The sequence below is a fragment of the Protopterus annectens genome, chromosome 9.part0 (genome assembly GCF_019279795.1).
Source record: "Protopterus annectens isolate FY-2018-M chromosome 9.part0, PAN1.0, whole genome shotgun sequence".
NCBI lineage: Eukaryota > Metazoa > Chordata > Ceratodontiformes > Protopteridae > Protopterus > Protopterus annectens.
This window is the reverse complement of record NC_056743.1, coordinates 612,739,411-612,765,299: the sequence shown is the minus strand read 5'-3', so window position 1 is coordinate 612,765,299 and position 25,889 is coordinate 612,739,411.

Below are 25,889 nucleotides of genomic sequence, written 5' to 3'. Positions count from 1 at the left end.
CTGTCACCCCTGGGCTTCTGGATACTGGCCAAGGCTCTTGCTACCCCATAGTGCCTTTTTAGAAAGAGTTCCAAAGACCAAATTACCATTGTAACAGCTACAAACAAATGCAATCTGAGGGTCATGCTGCTCAATGCTAGAAGCCTAAAATCTCAAAATGTACTCGCTCAAACCACTCCTTAAAATGGGAGAACATTGACATTTGTGCTGTAACAGAGACCTGGTACAAGGCAGCAGAAAGCAGCCCTGCACTACCAGGCTATAACTCCTTCCACACTTTTTGGCCCCAGAACTTGGACTGACGCTCCAAAGGCAGTGGTGTTTCATATTCATAAAGGATGCGCACGCCTCCAAACTGGTAGCTCAACATAATGCATCACAGATACTTCAGGTGCGGCTAACATTGGGTAAGACAGCGATTCAGGACGTAGTCTTCTATAGGTCCCCAACCATGTGCCAAGACTCACACTCCATGTTCCTAACCACCCTGGAGAATATTAGGATCCAACCTAATACTCCCGTACTGGGTGACTTCAACTACCCTTCCATTAACTGGGAAAACCACTCATGTACTAATTCACTTGCCCAACGTTTCCTGGAATTCATTAATTCCAATGCTATGGACCAGCTTGTTTTTATCCCCATTAGAGGTAGCAACATCCTTGACCTGGTCATTACTAACACGGGTGGCCATTGCTCTACACCAATAGTCAACTCCTCCCTGGTTAGATCGACCAAAAACTAATCACCTTGGAAATCCACATCCTTCCCACCCATACCCACCACCCAGCAAAGGTAACCACCATGAAATACTTCTCCAAAGCTAACTTTGTGCTCCTAAAAACTGAGGTCGCTAACTTCATGGCACCCATGCAAATGGAGAAGAGTTGTATGACCGCTGAATCATACACCAATTCACTGTACAAACACGTACACAAATGCATGGATATCGACATACCCAATAGAACCAAGATGCTCTCCTCCTAAAAAAAGGAAGCCAATCTGGTGGTACCCTGCTGTAAACAAACTTTACAACAGAAGGAGGTAACTGATGCAGAATAAGGTGAAGTCCCAAGACTGGAAAAACTCCCTTATCAGCCTCAACAAAAAGCTGAGATCCATCATTAAATCCTTTAAACCTAGCTATGAAAACAGAACTGCAGCAATTAGTAAAGACAACCACAAGGCCTTCTATAGTTATGTGAAGAATCTCCATGGCAATACCCAGTTTTGCTCTGTTACTGCACAGTGATACCTCCTATACTGAGCCAACAGATACTGCCAATATACTGGCCGACAGATTCAGTGCCAACTTTACCCCCACAAAGGACCAATAACAATACCAGTTGATTGCCAGGAACCCAGTATTATTGCTGCACAGGTTAAAACAGCACTATCAAAGGCCAAGAATACAGCTTCTATGGGACCTGACAATACCTCTGGCTGCTTCTATATGAACTACAGAGTGAAATGACACCTCACCTGTGTGCCCTGTAAAACCACAGCCTCACCTTAGGCTTTTTCTCTACCGAATGGTGCACTACTACAGCCATCCCTCTCCACAAAGGAGGAGTGACTACAGATGCTGGGAACTATCGCCCCATTAGTCTGATGAGTCTGATATGCAAAGCCATGGAACGCATCATCATGGACCTAATAAAGAAGGATATAGGGAATCTCCAAACTATGGATCCCGCACAGTTTGGTTTTGTGAAGGGTAGATTATGACTGCTCAACTTGGTTGACTTCTTTGAGTCAGTCACCAGAGCTGTGGATGAAGGCAAAGTGGTTCATACAGCCAGTCTTGATCTGGCCAAGGCATTTGATACCATTCCCCACTCAGGAATCATAGAAAAACTCACTAAGCTAGGCACCAACTCCTATATCACTAGGTGGGTTGCAAGCTCACTCACAGATAAAACCCACAGTGTGAAAGTAGCAGATTCCAAGTCAGACTGCTGATCAGTCATGAATGGAGTCCTACAGGGTTCGGTCCTGGGTCCTCTCCTGTTTGGTATCTACCTCTCTGAAGTCCAGGCCAACACAAAAGGACTCTGGCTGACAAAGTTTCCAGACAATTGCAAGTTGGCAGCTATTATTAACTCCCCAAGTGATGTTGACAAGCTACAGAAAGGCCTCACTGAGACCAACAACTGGTGTCAGAACCATAGCCTTAAGCTCAATGACAAAACAAATGTGTCATCATCCCCTTTGGGTAAAAACGAGTTCCCATGAATTACCACATCGATGGTAGCTCACTGAACACAGAAGGCATTATAAGAGATCTGGGAACACAGGTTGACAGCAACCTCTCTTTTGACCACCACATTGCCACTGTGGTCAGAAAGTGGCACATCTCATTACTAAGAGTTTTGCATCCAGGAAGAAAGAGGTCATTGTCTCCCTCTACTCTTCCGTCATTAGACCAATCATCGAATGCAATGCCCATTTGGCATGTACCTCACTAGACACCTGCAATAACTGGAGAGGCCACAAAGGTACCTCACAAAGAGGCTCCTAGGCCTTAAAAACACTTGTCCTATATGGACAGACTCAAAAAGCTCCAACTATCCTCTGTCTCATATTGCCTACTTAGAGGTGATCTCTGCTTGACTTACAAAGCCATGTCTGACCCAGCTCTGCTAGAAATGCTACATCTAAAGAAATCCCAATCCTTCCAACCTCAGCACATGCTCCAGAGACCTCAACCTCATTACCACAATCAACAGAATGTGTTGGAGGGACAGGTTCATAACCCAGAAACTGCCCATGCTATGGAATAGACTTCCCATACATGTCAAACAGAGCACCTCACTGGCCGTGATGAGTGGATGGGAAATAGAAAATTACTCTGAGGATCACTTCAGTGGCTCTACCTGACAAAGGCACTGGGAACTAATTTCGGGTGGCATGATGCCAGGATAATCCTATGGGCTAGGCTTGTGAAAGGCTCCAGGGCCATTAGCCTAGTACACACCTATGAACCTATAATTACTGTCATTATTTATTAAATGCAATTTATCACATTTTCTCCAAAATTCAAGAGTTTTAGGAAGAATTAAGATGGGCAAAGTTAAAATTTGAGTCAAAATCAGGAATGTACATGAAATTCAGAGACAGTTGACAGATATGGTGCCAGGTGAAACCATCACCTGGGGAGGTTTCAGGGAGTCTTTCCATTCTGCAAAAACACTAGTTCCTTTGTGGGTTTGAAGCTTTAATCATTTACTGTCATCAATTTAAAGTTTAAACCAGTTGCAACTTATGAAAATGTATTAGAAGCACTTAAATTATATGGATGTGCATACTGAGTCACTCCTTTTGTACATTGCAATATTGGAAATAGGGGTCATTTGCATATATCCCATGTGCCTCTAATACAAGAGGTTTAAGGAATCACACAGTGGAAATTCTAGCTTGGTTAGAGCTTTCTTGTAGTTTTTACTGAATAATTTAATTCAAGGGAATACAAGGAGAGATTCACCAGATGGTGAATGTTAACTGATGAACTTAAATCTATCTAATCCCATCTTCCCAGCATCACAAGCCCTAAAACATATTTACATATACCAACCAATGTTATTCAAACGTGAAATCAGTATACATAAATAAGAGTGTGAGGGAAAGACTCCCACAGAGGGCAATTATGAAGGGGAGTGCTTCCTTTCAATATGCACTTTAAGGCAAATTCCACCTGCAGTTTACGTGAGTATGCATTTTGACAAGGTTGCTGCATTGATTTTGCTGTCAGACAGTTACGGTTTGAGGTATTATATTTGATCCACAATAGCTTTCACAACTGTCAGGTAGCTACACTGAACTGATACAGGAAATGAAAATGAGAACATTACACATACAAATGTGTTGGTCCCTTACTATGCGCATACAAATGTAGTGGTTCTTTACTAATGTGTGTGGATCATCCAAGAGAAACAGGCTGTTTATGTGGTGAGGGAGGTTATTTAAAGGTGAGTAAAGCAGCAGTTCTGATTTGTTTCCTTTAACGCAAGGAACATAAATTTGCATCACTCTGTTGTACTTTGTTCACTAAGTGCCAGGGATTATTTTTAAGCTGTAGTTGCCTGATGTTTTCCCTATGAGATGCATAGAAATACATTCATGTTTAGCTCTAATTGCAGTTGCCTAATCTTTTTACTGTCAGTTACACAGAAATACACTTGTGTTAGAGTCTAACTGCAGTTGCCTGATCTTTCGCCTATCAGTTACATAGAGATATACTCATGTTTCTATCTAAGTGCAGTTGCCTGATCTTTTCCCTGTGAGTTGTATAAAAATACACTCATGTTTCGGTCTACCAGCACTCTGTATTCACGCTGGCTTACTCCCCTCGTTGTGTAATAAATTTCATACATATGCAGATTGTATCAATGTTCTGTTCACTATAGCATTCAGAATTTCTCTGTAGGAGTGCAGCTAATGAAAAGCACTAAGCATACATGATAATGTGAGCCTAGTGATATGGTAAAAGGTGGGAGCTGCTATGAAAACTTGGTATCCATTCAGAAGTATAACATTCAAGTGCTCAAATAAATTAAATTGGCCAAAACATGGCTTCCTGAATAAAGTAAATGCAGTTGAGATATACTCTTGCCCTGAGGTACTGTAAGTTTGGAGTTGATTATATTAAATACGTATACAGTGTTTGCCTCCTATAGAAACAATGCTTTTGAGGAAAAATGTGTCAGTGACAGTTTTTTGATCATAACAATTTTCAAAAAAATAATTTTTAGTCTATGGCCATGGTGCCAGTAGTATGTGCATTTCAGAATAATAGATACAGCTTAAGAACAGAATTAGCTAAAATATACAATTCAGTGTGCACAATGTGACAAGAATGAGATTTAGTCACAGGCCTATGTGTTAAATTGGCTCTATTCAATACAGTTGGGTCATTGAACCCTGGCAGATGAAAACATAGTAACAAACCAGTTTCTACTTACTGTTCTTGAGTACTGCATAATATTAAATCATCTTGAGAACAAAACTTAAATTACTTAAACATTGGATATAATTTCATAATCAAGCTGTTGGTAAGTTTAGCACTTTCTTGTCCTCAAATTCTAAAATGGTATAGTAGTTGTTCTACAGAAACCTAACCATTATTTGTATTTATCTATATAGCCGACTATTGTGTATGGAGGCATTTTCGTCAATAATACTTGACAAGATTGGTCAAGTAAAATACCCTCACACATAGCAGTGGTAAATAAAGGGTTAGTGCTGGACATTGAAGGGGCATGACATAGACAAGGCTCACTTTATACTAGTTGCCCTACCAGTCTTGCCCAGTACCCTCCCTGTGTCTCCCAGCCATATACATAGTTTTGGAATGCTACTCTTACCCCAAACACTATATTTCTAATATAAACATTGTGAAAAACATATATAAAATTATCTCTGAACCTGCTTTATGTCCCACCTCTTAGATACAATATTAACATTTTCCATTCTACCTAGTCCCTTACCTCAACTCCATTTCATTGCATTTCAAAGGATTAATTACATGATCTATTATATATTCGGCCATCTTGCTATTACACATCTTCAAATGCTCAGTGTTCAGCATCTACTTATGCATATTTATCTTTTATACTATAATAGCTGCTTTTATTTCATATGAGTGTAAACTAATTAGCAAATGAACATGTAATTGCTAATGTATGTTACTTAATGTCTGTTCTTATATATTACTGAAGCTTTAAAAATGTTTATAATATGTTAAAGCTTTACTTTCTGAAAGAGGGTTTTTTGATTAAATCCAGTTGGGCAAATCTGTCAAACAAAAGAAAGGTAAAGAAAAATAAGCAGGCAATAATACCAGACAGGGTGTGCGTTAATGTATAATTAATGCCCGCCCTCTACACACCTGGAAGATCATTCATTATATATCAACACACACCTGGGAGGGCATTATTGCACTTAGACAATGTGCTCGCTGGAAAATTGTTGTGTTTTACTTGCTTATTTATTTTTTTAAGTACTATATTATTTTTTTTATATATTTTTAATGTAAAATAGTTCCTCCGCCTACTGTTTCAGACTTGCAGTAGCATATGTTAATGGTGTTGGAGGAAGCATTTTACATCAAATACATATAAAAATAATATAGTGCTTAAAAAATAAGCAAGTGAAACACAACAATTTTACATACAGCCCATTCTCTGTCCCATACACACATACACAATATCTTCTGCTTTCACACACATACATATATACACAGAATCTCCTCTGCTTTCATACACACTTTCACTCACTCAGGATTTGTCTCACCCTGTTTCTGAATCTCTCACAGTCGCCAGCTGCTTTCATACACACATTCAGTTTCACTCTCTCTCTCGATCTCTCTCAGAAGCAGCAGTCTCCTCTGCTTACATACATGCATTCACTCACACATCACTCTCACTTTTTCTCTTACTCTCTCCATCCATCTCTCCCTCTCTTTCTCTCTCTCTCACAGACACATCGACACACACACACACATAGACACACATACACAGACACACACAGACACACGGACACACACACACACATGCACACACACACACGCACACACACACACACACACACACACACACACACACACACACACACACACACACACACACACATATGCAGGGTCTATATCATATGAGCGAATCGCACAAATTGCGAACGCTCATAATATTGGACATACCAGACCTCAAAGTGCTTTTTCTGAGACCTCAGTACAGTGAAGAATGTGATATCTGCCCTTTACTCACTGTAGTGCGATCTTGGAGTTGGAATATATATTTAGTGGGGGGTGTGGGAGGTGCATTCCACCACAATAGGAATTTCATGGTCCGGTACATTCGAAATTATGAGCGTTCACAATTTGGGTGATTCACTCATATGATATAGACACACACACACACACACACACACACACACACACACACACACACACACACACACACACACACACACACACACGCACACACACAGTCTCTCTGCTTTCATGCACCCATTCGCACAAATATGCAGACAGAAACACACATGAACACACACACACACACACACACACACACACACACACACACACACACACACACATGCACACACAATTGCTTTCTCTATCTCTTACTTATATATGTGCATACACTCTCACACACATGCAAAAGCACTGCTTAGCAAGTGTAAAATAACAGCTCGCTCACTCTCACTGACATGCATGCATACACACACACACACACACGCACACACACACACACACACACACACACGCACACACACACACACACACACACACACACACATGCGCACACACACACACACACACACACACACACACACACACACATGTACCTTTTTGTCTTCTTTTTTCATATTTTACACTCGCTAAAAAGCAAAAACACTGCTTAGCGAGCATAAAATAATGGCAGCCATTCTATTTCCTAGGTCCAAGCTCCACGGTGGCTTGATAAGCTGCCGCGAAGTGCCGGACTCTTTCTTCTCAGCCGGCTTTACTTATACATTAATACCCTGCTGGACAACGCTTGTTCTCCAATCAGGGTATTGATGTGCAGTTTGCCCATTGTCTAAAACAGTATTAAAAGACACAAGAATTTACAGATAATTTGGAATTGTATTTTATTTTATTTAAATAGCCAGACAACACTAACACTGGCCACAGTGTTAGGAACAAACATGCCTAATAAAAATAAATTATTGTCATTCAAAACTGTTTCTAGATCCCATTAAAGTTCATAGTATCAGAATGGGAACACATCACATAATAAGTCTAATGCAGCATTTATTTTATACACCTCCTGCCTTTATTTCCTGGATTTGACAACTTCGTTTATCAGCAGCTACTGCCTTTTGATGCAACCAATCAGAATGTTCTGTTTAATTTCAGTGGGAGACATTTGAAGAGGCTGTAACAAGTCTAGGAAGCATCATGTCTAGGGAATTTGTGCTATACCTGTTACAGAACTGTATAAGTCACACTCTAGTGCTAACAAAATACAAGATCTGAATGTGGAGTAATTTCAAATCAGAGAAATAATGACCAGATTTTTAAGAGCTTTTGTTGATTAGCTTAAGCATCACCTCACCTACCACCACCACTACTTTCAACAGAGCAAATTTCAATATTGTTTTAAAGTACTTTTCCTTTAATTAAAAAAACACTCTGCAAATGCATTTTCATTTTGCATTCAGTCTCAAAAGAGTCACTGTCAGAATTTTAATACTTGCTAGCAAATTCTGAAACTCGCTGTTACACCTTTCAAGTGTTTTCACACTGCTATGTCATTAAGAGTATGTGTGTGAGGGGGGTACTTTGTGATATGGTAACCTCAGACATATTGGATAACCCCTCATTCATATACATAGTTCTGCATTGCTGAGAGTCACAATAGTGGTTATCAGCAGATTTTCAACAGGTACCCATTTCAAAATAGTTAACTGTCAATACTGTTCATACTTTTCACATCATGACATTTCAATGACTTTTATGGGTTTTTAGTCAAACATTCCAGAAAAAGTGATGTGCTGAACAGTTATATCTTTTTTTTTTTTAATTTTAAGTAGCATTGCCTGAAATGACACATTACAATGCATTAAAACAAATCAAATCAACATACACATTTGTAGTTCTGATTCATATTTCTGGCTAAATACTGAAAAAATGCCTTGCAATGCAACATAATCCCAAGGTATTTATTAATTAACTAGCTGGAGTTTCATAGCTGCTATTAATAAAAATAAAAATGTGAAAAAAAACAGTCTGCTGAATTGGCAGAATCAGCAGAAAGAGATTGTTTTCTATAATTGCAGCCAGGAGCAATGCAAAGCAAAGTAGCATCCAGGTAGCATGCATAATCAGCTATGTACCTGTGTTAAAAAACAACACTGCAAGAACATCTGTAAATCACAGTAAATGGCCTTCCGTAATGTTTATATATATATTTGTTGTTTTCAATTGGGTGGAAAAAAGGTGCACAGGAAAAAGCAGGAATTGGGGTACAGCAAGTGGAGAAACATAAACAGAGAAAATGAGAGTGAGGAGGTGAAAGAAGGTGTTTGTTTTCAAGGAGGGGTGATCTTTTTTTTTTCCAGAATGAAAAAGTGAGAAGGATATAAGGGCAAAGAAGAGGTGGAAAAAGCAGGAGCACAAAAAAACACACACACTCACACACACACACACACACACACACACACACACACACACAGTCACAAGGGAGGTATTGACAGAAATGGGAGTTTGACAGTGAAATTATAAATATACAAAGAAAGGGAAGACATTGGTGCTGTGGAGGACTGGACAACAAACAGGAGTTGGATGTGACACACAAGAAAGAGGAACACCACAATGAGAGATACAATCGGTATAACCCACTGGTATCCATAATGCCTAGGCTAGACCCTTGGAGAGGTCAGTCAGCACCCTTACTGTCCCCTCCACTGGGCCCCAGCTGATGTGATAAATGCAGAGTCAGACAATGGTGCAGTTCTTGAAGTCAAATGAAGATGCACTTGCAGTGTCTGGTCCATCAACTCCTTTACGACCTCCACCAACTGAACACTGAAACCATGGCAATGCCAACCAAGAGTACAATAGTAGCCTCCTCCACTGACTGATCACCAGCAGTACCATTATGACACTGTCACAGTTCATGTTGGAGTGAACGACCTGAGACATACCTCACTAGACTATATGAAGAGAGACATGATTGAGCTCTCTGAGTATGTGTCCCAGGCAGGTATGTCCCTAGCCTTAAGCAGCATACTACCCTCACCTAGAATGATGCCACAGTATAAACGAAAAATGATTGATTTTAATAATTGGCTTAGTTTTTGGTGTCATTCAAAGGAGATCCAGTTCCTATCAACCTGGGAAGCAATGGATGACAAACCTCGCTGCTTTACCAGTGACAGTTTGCAGCTGGCACCTCTAAGCTTTCAGCTGCTGGCAAAGGCTCTTGTCTTATCCATAGTCCCTTTTTTAGGCAAGGTCTCGAAAACAAACTTACAGATGTGAAATTTGCTCATCATAACAAAATAAGGGTCATGCTGATAAATGCTAGGAGCTTGAACCAAAAACTGCACATCCTGGAAGCACTTCTATCACTTGAAGATGTAGATATTTGTGCAGTCATGGAAGCCTGTTTCAAGGCCTCAGAGAGTACCCCCAGCCTTGCAAGGCTATAATGCCATGCCTTCCATACCTTCAGACCACAAAATGAATGTGTGAGAGCCAATGGAGGCGGTGTTTTTATCTATATTAGAGATAAATTCACCTCCCCTCTAGTTAGACTGGACAACTCCATGGAGTTACTCAAAGTTCAGTAACCTCATTCAAAGCATAGCCAGTTATAGATCCCCCTCCATGGATCATGACATGCATGAAGCCCTCTTGACCAAACTGTAGACAATCCAAATATTACTGAACACTCTGGTTATGGGGGATTTCAATTTTCCCACCATCAACTGGGAAACCTATGCTAGCCCAAGCTCACTAATGCAAAAGTTCCTTGACCTTGTTAACTCAATTTCCCCGGAACAAATTCTTTATACCCAGACAAAAGGAACAAATATACTAGATCTGGTCCTCACTAACATGTCAAACAGATGCACTATCACAACTGTTGGACCCTCATCTGATGACAAGTCAGTCACCTTCAAGCTGACACTTACACCAGAACTCATAAAGGGTGAAATCAGACTAAAAATTTCACCAAGGTAAACTATACCCTCATAGGTGAAGGTCTAAATGCATTCTGAGCCCCACCCCAGCTGCAAGTGATAACTACACTGAAGCTTACACTAAAGCCCTGAAAACTCACTTGCATAAGTGTATAGTCTCAGCTCTACCAGAAAGAATGAAAGCCAGAGCCCAAAGTAAAAACAAGCTGCCATGGTGGACATATAGCATTAACAATGTTTACAATCAATGCAAAACGTTTCTGTCCATGAAAACAAAGGCAAGACCCCAACAATGGAAAAGCACCCTCCTTGGCCTCAACAGGCAAATAAGATAACTTGTCAAATCCTTTAAGGGCTTCTTTGAGAAAAACTTAGCAAGCGCAGCCAAGTATAACCATAAGGCCTTTTATAGCTACATACATAGCCTAAAAGGTAGCACCCAAGCATGTGCAGAACTATTGACCAATGGTATCACACACACTGACCCCACAGAGATAGCAAACCTGCTAGCGGATAGGTTTAGCAAAAATTTCACTCCCCTATCCCCTCCAAACCTATCACAAACTTTGACCCAACCCCCCCCTCCCCTACATATCTGAAGAACAGGTTATCAAAGTCTTGTCCAAGGCAAAAGACACAGCCTCTATGGGACCAGACGGTACCCCAGGCTGTCTTCTAAACAGGCTAAAAGATGAACTTGTATCACCATAAAGTACCCTTTTCAATCATAGTCTAACCACACGATTTGGTTTCACGGAATGGAGAACAACAGTTATTCCCCTGCACAAAGGTAGCCTAGCAGCAGACTTGGGAAATTACAGACCCATAAGCCTGACCAACCTCATCTGTAAGGCCATGGAATGTATCATTGCTGACCTCATAAATAAAGATATTGGTGACCTCCAAACCCTGGATCCTACCCAATTTGTCAAGGGCAGATCCTGCCTGATAAATCTGGTGGATTTTTTTGAAAATGTGACCAGGATCATTGATCAGGGCAAATCTGTGCACACAGCATACCTCAACTTGGCAAAGGCTTTCGACACAATCCCACACTCCGGCATTATCAATAAATTTAGCAAACTGAATGCAAACCCCTTAGTTGTAAGATGGTTTGCCAACTGGCTCACAAACCAGACACAGACTATCAAAGTGGTTGACTCCACATCAACCATCAGATCTGTTACCAGCAGGCTGCCATAGGAGTCAGTGCTGGGCCCCCTACTGTTTGGTATATACTTCTCAGAAGTTCAGGTCAAAACTAAGGGGTTGTGGCTGACCAAGTTTGTAGACAACTGAAAACTGGGTGCAATTACTGAATCCCCAAAGAATGTCAGTATACTCCAGGAGGGTCTTATGCAGACCAATGACTGGTGTCTTCATCTCGGTCTCATACTGAATGCAAAGAAATGCATCATCATTCCCTTCAGCACAAACAATCTACCTTCACAGTATCAAATCAACAACAATACTGTAAGTACCCATGAAGTGGTAAGGGACTTGAGATAACAAGTTGACCAAAACCTTCACTTCCACTACAGTAAGGAAGGCTTTCAACATAGCACACCTGATTAGTAAAAGCATTGCCTCGAAACCAAAAGAGATTATAACCCCTCTATACTTGGCACTAATCCAGCCCATAACTGAGTATAATGTCCCGTTTGGCATGTACTGTACAAAGCACCTGCAGCAATTGGAGGGACCTCAGAGATTTCTAACAAAGAAGATCAAGGGACTCTAGCATGTGCCATACACAGTACGACTAATGTCCCTGTCACTTTTCTCTGTATCATATAGACTTCTTATGGGAGACTTATGCCTGGCTTAAAGAGCAATTTCAGACCCAAACCTAATGAACTTGCTGCATATCTGTAAATCAACCTGGACTAGAGCCACACATTCCAGGGACCTAAATATGGCCTTTGACTTAAATAGGACATGCTGGAGGGACAGATTTATCTCCCAGTGACTGCTGCATCTTTGGAATAGGCTACCTATTCATGTGAAACAGAGCATTTCTATGACACTGTTCAAAAGGAACCTGGACAAGTGAATGGGGCACCATTAATTTTTACCAGGAATAGCACCTACAACCCTCCTAGACATGGGCAGCCATTACTAAATGCAATCTCGGGTATTAACTAAAATTTCTATGGTATTACATTGGGATGAAATGGCTACGCTTGAAATAACATCTGGGCCGATGGCCTAGTAATCTCCTATGATCCTATGATTCTAAAACATGGCATGATCAGGAAATGTGGTGTCAAGGGTTGATTCAGGCAATGTGATGGCTACATCCCACCCTGCTCTACAGACACATCACCTATACCTGAGCAACCCAGCCCATCATCGCAGGATGTCAAACATGAACAGAAAAATGCAGAAATATCTGTCTTGGGAGTAATCCCATTGCCTGTGGTGAAATTCCTCTTGGTTGCTGCATGCTTCCAATATCAGGAAAATTACATTAGGGGAAAGCATGCAGGTGGATGAGCATGCCATACATATTGCTCACCTCCCAAGCTAAGTGTGTGCATGATTGCTATACAGTGTTTGTGCAAGGCCACAACACAGACACAGGCAGGCAACAACAACATAGGTCTTGTTGAGTTTGTTGGGATAGCATGTGATCAGCATAATGACCTCCGGGTGTGTACTGGCCATATGCTCAACATCATGGACATGTGTAGGGAGTTTTCCTAAACCAGACAACCCTGTATGGTCACATTTCAGGAATGAAAGTCTTTCTGTGGAAATCCACCTCCACCTTTAGTGGTGAGGCCCATTATTAAAGAGTAGTCTGGAACCTACAGTGCCACCACATCCACACGGCCATACTCTGCTATGGAATGACATGGATATGCTTGCAGACTCACTGCTCATGCAGAGTCCACCTAAAGCATGAGCCACCATTCATAGTCACAGAGCACTCTGTCCTCTCACTCTTGTGCTGTGGCAGGGTTGCCAGATTTCCAACCAGCCAGGTAGGGACAAAAAAAAAAAGGTCTTTCACGGCAAGTGAAGACCAAAAAAAAAAAAAGGTCTTTAATGCGGAGCAGAGCTCCACACTAAAGAACAGTAGCTCTGCACTAAGCACGGAGCTTCTCATGTTTAATGCATTGCAGTTCCGCATTCAACACAAGTAGCTCCGTGTTTAGCAATTTTTGATTGGCCCGTATCCTGGCATACGGGCCAATCAAAAATCACTAAACATGGAGCTTCTCGTGTTTAATGCAGAACACAAGAAGCTCCATGTTTAGCGATTTTTGATTGGCCTGTATGCCAGGTATACGGGCCAATCAAAAAAAAAAAAAACAAACAAAGCGGAGGCTGGCCGAGATTTAAACTGGCAGGGCGGGACTCGGGATCTCGGGACAGTCCCACCCAAATAGGAACGTCTGGCAACCCTGGCTGTGGGTCATTTCTATTACTTTCCCCTCCCTCGGAGAGGGTGCCTGAATATACATCTCCTCTGGATGCCCTGGACCTGTACACCAGGCCCATTTAAAGTGCTGTATCATTGACTGGAGCTCTGTCCCAGCAGACGCAAACACACACACACACACACACACACACACACACACACACACACACACACACACACACACACACACACACACACACACACACACACACACACACACACACACACACACACACACACACACACACACACACACACACACACACACAGCAATACACAACAAAGCATCTAGTGAAGAGGTAAAGAGCAAAAAAAAACCCCAGCACTAAATAAATAAATAAATAAATATTTCTTCTTTTAAATTGTAGCAAACAGTTGCTACAGTTTATACCCTGCCTGCATGGAGTGCTACAGTGCCCAGGTTTTGCTTAAAAAAAATCTTTTTTTCTTTTACATTACAGCAAACTGTTGTGCTACAAATATACCAAACAGTTGTTACAGTTTATACCCTACCTGAAGAGAGTACCACAGCTCTATGCTTTTTAGTTAAGAAAAAAAAAAATATTATTTTACTTTTAAACTGCAGCAAGCTGATGCAGTTTAGACAACACATGGAGTGCTGGGGTGCTGTGGTTTGACTGCAAATGCAATACCATCTTTTAAAAGCCAGTATTGCACTAAAAGAGTGATTGGGATGAGATATGGACAATGCCACCCCCTAACACTTTGTGTCCAGGACAATTGCCCCTCTAGTACCAACTTAACTACTCTACTGCATTAACATAGCCATACATGTGAAGCAGATGCTGCCTCTTAGCCACTGACACAGCATACTGCATCTGCCTCTATCTGGCACATAGTCATTTATTGCAACCAGCTCCTCCAGAGGCTACTGTGTAGGCACCTCCTCTGCTCCTGACTGTGGCTCTTCCTCCTGTTTAATGTCTCCACCATGACATAACTCTTTGTATATCATGAAGTTGTGGAACATTACATAGGCTGCAAATATTTTACTTCATGTTGCAGTGTCATACATACATCATCAGATGCATCCAGACAGTGGAAGAAAACCACCTGATGTTCATTCTCTAATGTGATGGTTTAAATTCAATCTAGGCTTGTTAGGAAACCATAAAAAGCTCAGAAACAAAGATTTATATGCTTTTATATTTATTTGACAGCGGGAGGGATAAAGATTATATTATATATAGAATTTTAGGAAGGATAATCATTTTAATTAAGGAGAGTCTTCTTCCATAGTGAAAAAAATGTATTCCCTTTATTAAGAGTTTGTTTTGTAGGATTTAAGTTATTATTATAATTAAGGGTTGTTGTAGCTTTAATATTATTAGACAAGATTAACCCTAAGTAAGTGATTTTACCATCTTTTGCAATGTATTTATGTAATTTCTTATCTATATTATTAATATTATAATTAACAGGTAGTATTTAAGTGTTATTCTCATTAAAACAGAGTCCCGATTTCTTACGGAATATTTCTGTTGCCTGGAATACTACAATAAGAGAAGAATTGCAATCAATCAAAGTTAATAGGATGCCATCTGCAAATAATTGTGTTTTGGGGATTTAATCCTTATTTATTAGTAAGCCTTTGATGTTTATATTTGATCTTATATAATTTGCAAAAGGTTCAATAACTAGAGCAAAAAGCTATGGGAACAAGGGTCAACCCTGTTAAGTAGCAGGCTGAAAGACTTTGCATGGACAGCAGGTGCAGATGCCCAGACAAGCAAACTAACTCATTAGAAAAAACAGCCAGCACCAAATATGGAGAAAAATCCTCTTTAATGACAGACAGACCGGTTTCAGCCCCAAAGAGCCTTTTTCAATGTCAAAAACAAGTGAATAAAAATTAAACCTCTTTTAAATCATGAGAGCACCACCAAATGGCCAATATATGACAGCAAATCATAAATAATTAAGTAAATCAATATAGAACAACTTTTAAAAAACAAAGATACCCACCACCAATATTAACTAAACATGTCACAACCAATATATATACAGAAGCAAAATTGATGCATGAAATGTGAAAAATATATATGGAAAAATAGCATATACACATACATATGCAAAGTAGATGCATAGAACATGAAAAAACATATTCTACAGATATTCATTTAAGCCTGGAAGAAAAAATCCACCAAGCCTAATTATCCACCCTATTTCTTGTTAGTATCTCATGCCATTTAGTTTTAATAAATTTATATCCACTTACTTAATCAATAATAATGAAATAGAAACTATGTACATACAAAAGCAAAATTGATGCATGGAATGTACGAATTCATAAGGAAAAACAGCATATATACATACATATGCAAAATTGATGCATAAAATATGAAAAATATGTTTTACAAATGTTATATATTACTCCCTTATTTTCACTGGTTCCATTTTATGAAAGTGAAGGTGATATCATTCTAATCTATAGGTCTCATCTTTATACATCTTGTTTAATAAAGTGTTTTTGATTGGCTTCCACATATTTGTAATCATTTAGATGTGCTAGGTCAGCTTTAGTTAGTTTTTTGTTAAACTGGCAACCTGGGTTTTTTATGTGTACGTAGCATTAATATTCCAAACTAGACTTTTATAAATAATTTGGTGCCTTACATTTTATAAAAAGTAAATTTTTCATTATGGACCTTTTGACTATACTAAGGGGTCTTTCAGCTGATAAAGGCATTGATATTTTTGAAACCTACAGGACTCATATACAAATGGGAAACTCTGGAACCAACAAAAATGACAGTTGTGAAACTGTTTTTGATAATCTTTTTAAAAAATATGAAAGCTTTAAGGTCATGTGTGTGGCATGTTAAGCTTTTCAAAGCCTATATGGAAAAAAAATATTACACCCAGGGGATTAAGGATTAGGATTTTGCTTAGTGCATGGTCTAATATACGACAAAATTCCTCTATGGAATTTGTGAAAACATTACACTCATTTTATGAACGTAGAGGAGTCAAAAGTCTTATTGTTGATATTACCAAAATTTGTGAAGAGGCCACTAAATATGAATATTCACCTACATATAAGGAACATCTTAAGAAAATTAATGTTGACTTACTAAATTTTGAAAAAGAATTAAGGGAACGTGAAATCAGTACATACAATAGGGATTGTAGGGACTATAGTGGGGGTTAACCCTTTGAACCCAAGAAGAATGTCAAATTTGCTAAGAAAGATGGTTTCACCCCGGGGCAGAAATGGAAAAGAAAATCTATTCAAAGACAAGAAACAGTGAAACATCAGCAAATGAAGGGTCATCCCGTACAGACACAGAAATGGACACTACCCAAACCTCACCAGCACATAACATAGTATTTCTAATCAAAATGCAGTTAGGGCGAAGAGAAAACAGGGGGGGGGGGGGCACAAACATAAATCCAAATGCCACTGCAGGTCTAATGATTCAGAGTTTGTTACAGCTTCTGGAACTCAAGTCAATACAAACAATGTCATAAACATTTCTTCTGTGGCACTATCTGAGCTTGAATATGTTGTACTCAATAAAGGGCCTAATTTTATTCCTGGCTTTTTTGTTTCTGAAAGCAATTTTGTGGATGATTTAGTGTTGTTTTGTAGATTATTGAATCTTAAATTGTTTTTAAAGACTCTGAAGACACAGGGAGCCTAATGAGGGTGGCTTTAGGTTTCATCCTTCTAATTTTATGCTGCCTATGAACAAATATGTAGAAATTTTTCAAAAATGTGTATTGAAAGAATTACACTGTGGTGTTGATTTTCAGGATGCTTTATTACCTAACAACTTAACTTTGTAAGAAATGTCCACTTTAAAGAATTTGTACAACAATAAGAACTTGGTCATTATTCAGGAAGACAAAGGAGGGGCCACAGTGGTTATGGATTGGTCTAAATATGAAGCAGAGGCAAACAGACAACTTCAGGATGGCAGGTTTTACATGATTATGCCAATAGATCCCACTGCATGATTTAAGGTTGAAATTGGTAACTTTCTGGATACAGCCGTAGATGAGGGTATTATTGATGATAAAATCTGCTATCATCTGAAGGTAAAGGAGCCTAACCCACAATTGTTGTACCTACTACCTAAAGTTCATAAGAAATTGAGGGACCCTCCAGGGCCTCCTATTGTTTCAGGAAAAGGTTAATTAACTGAACCTTTATCGGTGTACCTTACAAAATATCTTAAACCCCTCTTAACAGCTGTGAGGGCTAGAATTAAGGACAGCACTGAATTTCTTAACATCATTAGTGATGCACAATTGGAGGTGAATTGGTTATTCTGCACTTTAGATGTAACTTCTCTGTATACCAGAATCCCTCACTGGGCTGGTTTGATGGCCTTGGAATTTTGGTTAAATGAATTAGCCCTCTATAGCCCTTCCTATTATGTTTAACTGAACATGTGCTGACAAAGAATGCTTTTTATTTCAATGGCATTTGTTAACTCCAGATGAAAAGGATGGCTTTTGGGGCTTCCTTTGCCCCCATTTATGCCGACTTGTACATGGGGTACCTTGAACATACTATGATTTATGATAACAGCCATAACATTTTCATGTCAGGGATTAATATTTGGAGACATTTCTTGGATGACTGCTGGATGGTATGGAAGTCGGATGTTACATACCTACAGGAATTTTTAGAGTATCTTAATGACAACAAATGGGGTATCCATTTCACAGTTAATTATGATAAAAATCTATATCCTTTTTGGATGTCATGGTTAAACAGGCTGATGGTACTCTTATCAGTTCTGTTTATGGGAATCCCTTTCACTCTAATTCTTTGTTACATGCATCCAGTTGTCATCAAAGACACATCATTAGAAACATTCCAAAATCTCAGTGCATGTGTATTTGATGCATTTGCTCTAGGGAAGATGATTTGCTTCACTACAATGCTGACCTTACAACTAGATTTATACAAAAAGGGTATTCCCACGCTCATTTATCTTCTGTTAAGAATCAGGTTGACCAAATGCTGAGACATGAGTTGTTGACATATAACCAATCAAATACTGATGCTGTCAGAAGGATTAGGTTTATAACTACTTTTGGTAGGAATACCCAACGTTTGATTAATCTTGTACAGAGACATTGGGATATTTTACTAGCAGATGAATATCTTGAACAAATCTTGGGTGATAGGTGTACATTTTCATTCTGGAGAGGGATCAATATGGGAGGTCATTTTAGTTTTACAAACAGATCTCTTTACCCGATAATAAGTCCCAATGTACTCTGGATGTTACTACGCCAATGAGGTATTTTTCTTGTGGTCACTGTAGTTTTTGCAAACATGTAGTCAAAACCAAGGAGTTTAGTAGTAAAAATACATCAAAGGTCTATCAAATTAAAGTGTTGGACAATTGTAGCCATGATTGGGTGATGTACTTGGCCTCCTGCAATTGTTCTGCATTTTATATTGGACAGACGTCCAGACCAATGAAGTTATGTACTTCAGAACACCTCAGTAATATGAGAAATAGGGTTATTACTAATGCTCTATATAAACATTCCATTGTACATAGTACTGCTTTTTTCCGTTTCACTATTATTGATAAAGTAATTTTACATAAGTTTATTAAAACCAAATGACATGAGATACTAACTAGAAAAGAAAAACGTTGGATAATTAGGCTTGGTGGACTTTTTCCTCCAGGTCTAAATGAACATTTGTAAAATATATTTTTCATATTTTATGCATCAATTTTGCATATGTATGTATATATGCTATTTTTCCTTATGAAGTGTTCACATTTCATGCATCAGTTTTGCTTTTGTATATACATAGTTTCTATTTCATTATTATTGATTAAGTAAGTGGATATAAATTTATTAAAACTAAATGGCATGAGATACTTGCAAGAAACAGGTTGGATAATTAGGCTTGGTGGATTTTTTCCTCCAGGCTTAAATGAATATCTGTAGAATATGTTTTTTCATGTTCTATGCATCAACTTTGCCTATGTATGTGTGTATATGCTATTTTTCCATATGTATTTTTCACATTTCATGCATCAATTTTGCTTCTGTAATATATATATATATATATATATATATATATATATATATATATATATATTGGTTGTGACATGATTAGTTAATATTGGTGATGGGTATCTTTGATTAATTATTTATGATTTACTGTCATCTATTAGCCATTTGGTGGTGCTCTAATGATTTAAAAGAGGGTTGAATTTTTATTCACTTGTTTTTGACATTGAAAAAGGCTCTTTGAGGCTGAAACCGGTCTGTCTTTCATTAAAGAGAATTTTTCTCCTCATTTGGTGCTGGCCATTTTTTTGATTGAGTTATCCCTGTTAAGTACCTTTAGTAACCATGACTGATTGGGAAGTATATGAGCCTATCTTAATCCATGCAAAGAGTTTTCATAGATAAGCTTGATTAACTGTAAGAAATTGTTTGAAAAATTACACTCCTCCAGTACTAATAGTAAGTACTCACAATTAACTGAATCAAATGTACTGTTGATATCCAGACTAACCAAAGTTAGTTCTTTTTTGAATTATTAGTATAGTCAGTTATTGATAGTATTCTCTTGATATTGCCATAGGTGTTCCTGTTCATTATAAATCCAGTCTGATCATTGTTTATCAATGCTGGAAGAAATTGTTTTATTCTAGAGGCATAGATTGCCATGAGTATTTTATAATCTATATTTAATAATGAAATTGGTCTATATGAAGAACATTGTGTTGAGTGCTTGTCAGGTTTTAAAAATGGGGATATTAGGATGTATTTCCAGAACGGTGGTACCTTTTGTAAGTTGTTTAATTATTGAAAATGCCTCTAGTAAAATAGTCAAAGCATCCTTAGTCAACATTTTGTATGGTTCAGGTATTATACTGTCATTTCCAGATGCCTTATTAGGTTTTAATTTATTAATTTGAATTTTGAGTTCAGACATTGATATAGGCTTGTCATTTATTTTTATTTGATCCTCTGACAGTCTATTTTCAGTATATTTTTAATAAATGTTTTAATTAGCTCTTCTGTAGCAATTGTTGGTTTGTGTTGATTATTCTTATTAAAATGAGACCTGAAAACATCCAGAATATCTTCTATTTCAGTAACCTTCTTTTTACTACTGGAGGACTACAATTATTTGATGTGTTTAGAGTTAACAATTATTTTGTTCTAGTAGCCAATTTATGCATGGATTTAGGACTTATGGAATAATTAGAAATTTCAATCTTTTTCTAAATTTATCATAGTTTTATGTTGTAAAATTTCTAAATATTTTCTGTTTAAGCTATTTATTTCTTCTGTTAAGTTATTTCCTTTTTGACTATCTAATTTTAACTTATCAATTTTCTCCTGTAAATCAGTTATTTGTCCCATTGTTTCCTTTTTTGTGTATATTAACTTGTAATTTTGCCAAAAAGGTATGCTTTTTAAAAGTCCAGAAACCAGATGAATTGCTAAAAATTGCTTGTAAATGGTTGAAAAAATCTTGCTTAGTTTTTTTAAATAAGGCACTGCTATTTGTTACATGTTTCTTATCTACATTACTATTGTTGCTTGTACAGTCTCCATGATGTATCATCCATTTTTGCCTTCTGTTAGTTCAAGGCAGTGCATTGTATCTTAACAGCATGCTTCATAGTATGCAAAATTGTTTAGTAGGTTTATTATTTATTTATTTTATAAAAAAAATAATTGCAATAAAGAAAAGGCAGAAAAACAGCAACAATGTCAGGGTATATTATGTAATGATACCAGTTAAACCTAGGAAGAACAGGCAAAGGTGAAAGTATCCAATACAAAGGAAACTTAGTGACGGTGATGACTAATGTAATCTTCTTCCAATAATGCAACTACAGGGGACAAAAAGGCAAGCTCCTCCATGCACAAGGTGTTAAGGTGTGCAATTAGCATGTGCTGATGGTTCAGGAGTGCTGTACTGGAACTTTATTTATGAGCACTGATGCACTTTATGTGTGGTAAGAGGTATGCAATAGTAGCAACCTAGTTTTTACATTTGCAGAAAATGGTTTGCTACCACTAAAGAGTGAAAACTTTATTTTTTTAGGTGGGGGTCCTCAAATTGAAAAATCATTTTTTTTGCTCCTTAACTTTGAGTTAAAGGGGACATCCCTGTTTGGGCAACTGCGCAGAGTTACCGCATGACCTAGCTACAGTTCTGACGTCTTCCAGACATCAGCAACATATTTATTTATCTTATCAAAGAGTAAAATATCTGGCTTAATCTCATTCTGTATTCCTTCGAATAGGTCTAACAAATATGACCTTGGACCTATTGATATAACCATGAACAGTGTCCCACTGAGGCATGTTGAAAATGCCACAGCCTTCAGGGTTGTGGCTAAACAATTCAATTACCCCCCCCCCCCATGCTAATATATCTTTCCGATCTAAGCCCCTCATAACATTCTCATTCTACAATAAAAGCTTTCTGCTATTGATCTGTTCCCAATACTCTGTCTCTTTTTGATGTTAACATTGCCACCAGTAAATTAGCAGATGTACTACTGTCACTTCAATTCACCCACCTCCCAGTAATCTCAGGCCTACCAAAAGACCCCAGAACAGAATGTCTCACCAAATAGTTTAAATCTCTAATGAAACTACATAATAAAGCCTACAAAATGTGACAACAAGACTCCAACTCCAATCAACCTTGACCATTATGAAACTCTCAGGAACTTCATCAAACAGGCTACCCATAGATTCAAAGCAAAACAACTACATTGTTTCTCTCACCTAAACATTTCTGGGAGAAGTCAACAGACTAACAGGAATATCATCCTCAAATGAATTACCTAGTCCAGGACAGATACCCTGTCCATCTGGTAATCTTTCACCATCTGATTTCCTCAGAGAATTCTCAAATCTTATCATATCCTTACCTTTCCACAATATAGCTACATAACAAAGGCAGGCTCATGATTTCATTCCACCTTGTTACTTCACAAATTAATCTCTTCTAAACAAAGTTTATCCTACTTGAACAGATTTATATGAACTCACCACCTGGACCTGGCAACATCCACCCTTGTTTACTTTACCACTGCAGAAATTTCATCACCACCCCTCATAAGCACATTTATAACCATTGCCTCACCACTAATACTTTGACAAATATTTGAAAATCCTTTTTTGTCAGACCAGTACCAAAAGAAACCAAGCCCCTTTCTTGCAGCCACTTCTGCCCCCATCTCCACCCTATCTACCCTTGGAAAAATCTTGAAAAAATCTTATGTAACCAATTTATCACTTACCTGCAAAAACATCTCCTGATATCAATCAAGCAATACAGGTTCTGGGCTGGTCGGAGCACAACAACTGTTCTATGTATCCTGACTGCTAACATCTTAACTAATATGAATAAAATAAATCTAACTGGAGCTCTGTTTATTGGCTTAACCCATGCGTTTGACATGGTTAGCTATCCAATTCTACCTTTTAATCATTTATTCCAGGAAAATCTTTCTAACAGTTCTTTCATTCACTCTGGAGTCCCAAAGAGAGTGATTCTAGCACCTCCTCTGTTCTCAGTCTTCATCAATAAACTTCTACTAGACCTACCCCATTTACCACTACTTCTTTATGCAAATAATATGGTCATCTATAGGTCTGATACCTCACATCAAACAATTGAAACTCATCTTCAAATCAACCTTCTTCAGCTACAGCAATGGCCAAACTCCAAAAACCTGCTGATCGAGGTCAAAACCACAAAGTCCACTTTATCCAACACCCCCCTCCAATTTTTCCATATCTTTGAGTGTAGTAATAATCTCAATGAAACCAGCACCTCCTTTAGATATTTGGGGATCTGGTTAGGCCAATCACTAAAGTTCCATGAACACATAGAAAAGTTGAGAGCCAAGATCAATAGTCTAGTGTAATGGGTCAAAATAACATCTCAGTTCCCCTCAGAAATATAGCTACAGTAGGGAGAAGACAGCAACTGCCTCAAGTACAAAGTGTTAGTGGGTCAGTCAGCCAGCTGTGTTCGCTATTTAGTGCATAGCAGCTTTTACATACCAGTATTGCATTTATATGCAAACCTGAGCAATGTAGTACTCTCTGTGGTCTAAACTGTAGCAATCCGTTTGTTATAGTTTAAAACTAAACAAAAAAGTTTTTTTTCTTTCTTTCTTTCTTTCTGTTTCCTTTTTGTTTAGTAAAATCCAGAGTGGTGTGGCATTTGATGTGTGGCCTAAAGTGTAGAAAACAGTTTGCTACAGTTTAAAAATAATGTTTTTTTTTTAAGTAAAACCTGAGCACTGCAGCACTCCATGTGGGGTATAAATTGTATCAACTGCTTGGTACATTGTACCAAGCAGTTTGCTACAGTTTAAAACCTGAGTGCTGTATCACTCTGTGTGGGGTATAAGCTATAGCAACTCCTTGCTACATGTACAGCAAGCAATTTGCTACAATGTAAAAGAAAAATATATATTTTTTTTACTAAAATGTGAGGAAGAGGTAGAGTCAGGAGCAGGATGCAAGAACAGGACCCAATTGTCTCTTGCATTCCAGGATCCCCAGGTACCTGGTCATGCTTTTTTTTTACTCCTCCATTGAAAAGCTGGGGCAGGAGGGATGGGTCATGTATCTGGCCATCTGGCTGGTGCACCAATAGAAGGAGAAGATTTTTTCTTGGCTTTTCACTTGAAGAGCTGAGAGTTGGGGTGCTATTTGGTGAGACCAGCACAGAGCACAAGTTGAAATAGCTATGTCTCTGGTTTCTCTCATATCCAACAATGACTGCTGTAGGAAAGGTTATGCTTCTTACTCAGCTTGAATATAGTCTTCCCTTGTTTTCATCTGCCTCTGTCTAAAACACTGCCAGCTTTCAGACCATCTCCAATAAAATATGTTGATTCATATCTAACTCACCATGGAATGAACAGCACTGCTTACTCTTTCAAAGACTTTCAGTACTAGCAAGGAAAGCTCTTTGTCTTGGTTCCTTAGGCTACAAAATACTCAAACTAGACAACCCTCTCCCTTCTCTTTTCCAAGCTTGTTTCCTGCCACTCAAACCTATAATCTAAAAAGCTAAGCTAAAGCCAGTCCTTCCCTACAAACCCTTTCTCTCAGACTGTGCTCTCATAGACATTGTTTCTTTGTTCTTGCCCCAGAACTATGGCAGTCACTTCTTCCTCATTCAACTGATCAAACCAACTACTCCCTGTTCATGCCACAGTTCAAACAATACATACTAAAACAGATTGATTTCAACTGTCCATTGAAAGGACAAGTCACCTAAACTAATATCTCCAAGCACGTTACTTCTCACATACCTGATCAACATGATAACAACCTCATGCTAAATGTGATTCTGCTTACCACCCCATTACTGACCTAAATACACTGCACATAATCTGGTTCCCTCTTTCATCTTAACTCTATTCTCACTTTTCTTTTTCACATATGTAACTGTACAAGTATTTGGTTTTCGTGATCTTCTATGTATATATTGTTTGTTAGTTTTAATTTGTTTAGTCATAACTGTAAATTACTATTATTTATCTACTGTGTTTTATTTTGTTACATTCTCATACAACACAATGCAAGCCTGTAATTGGTCATTGTTTGCTCAGTGTTAGGCCATAACAAACACATTTAAATAAACACACTGGGTGCAGATTCAGTAAAGCATACATGGGCAGCTAAAACCATGTGCAAATCATGCCATGACGTGCACATGATAGTGCATAGTTTTGTATTCAGTAAGTGGTTCTACATGTTGTGTAGAGCT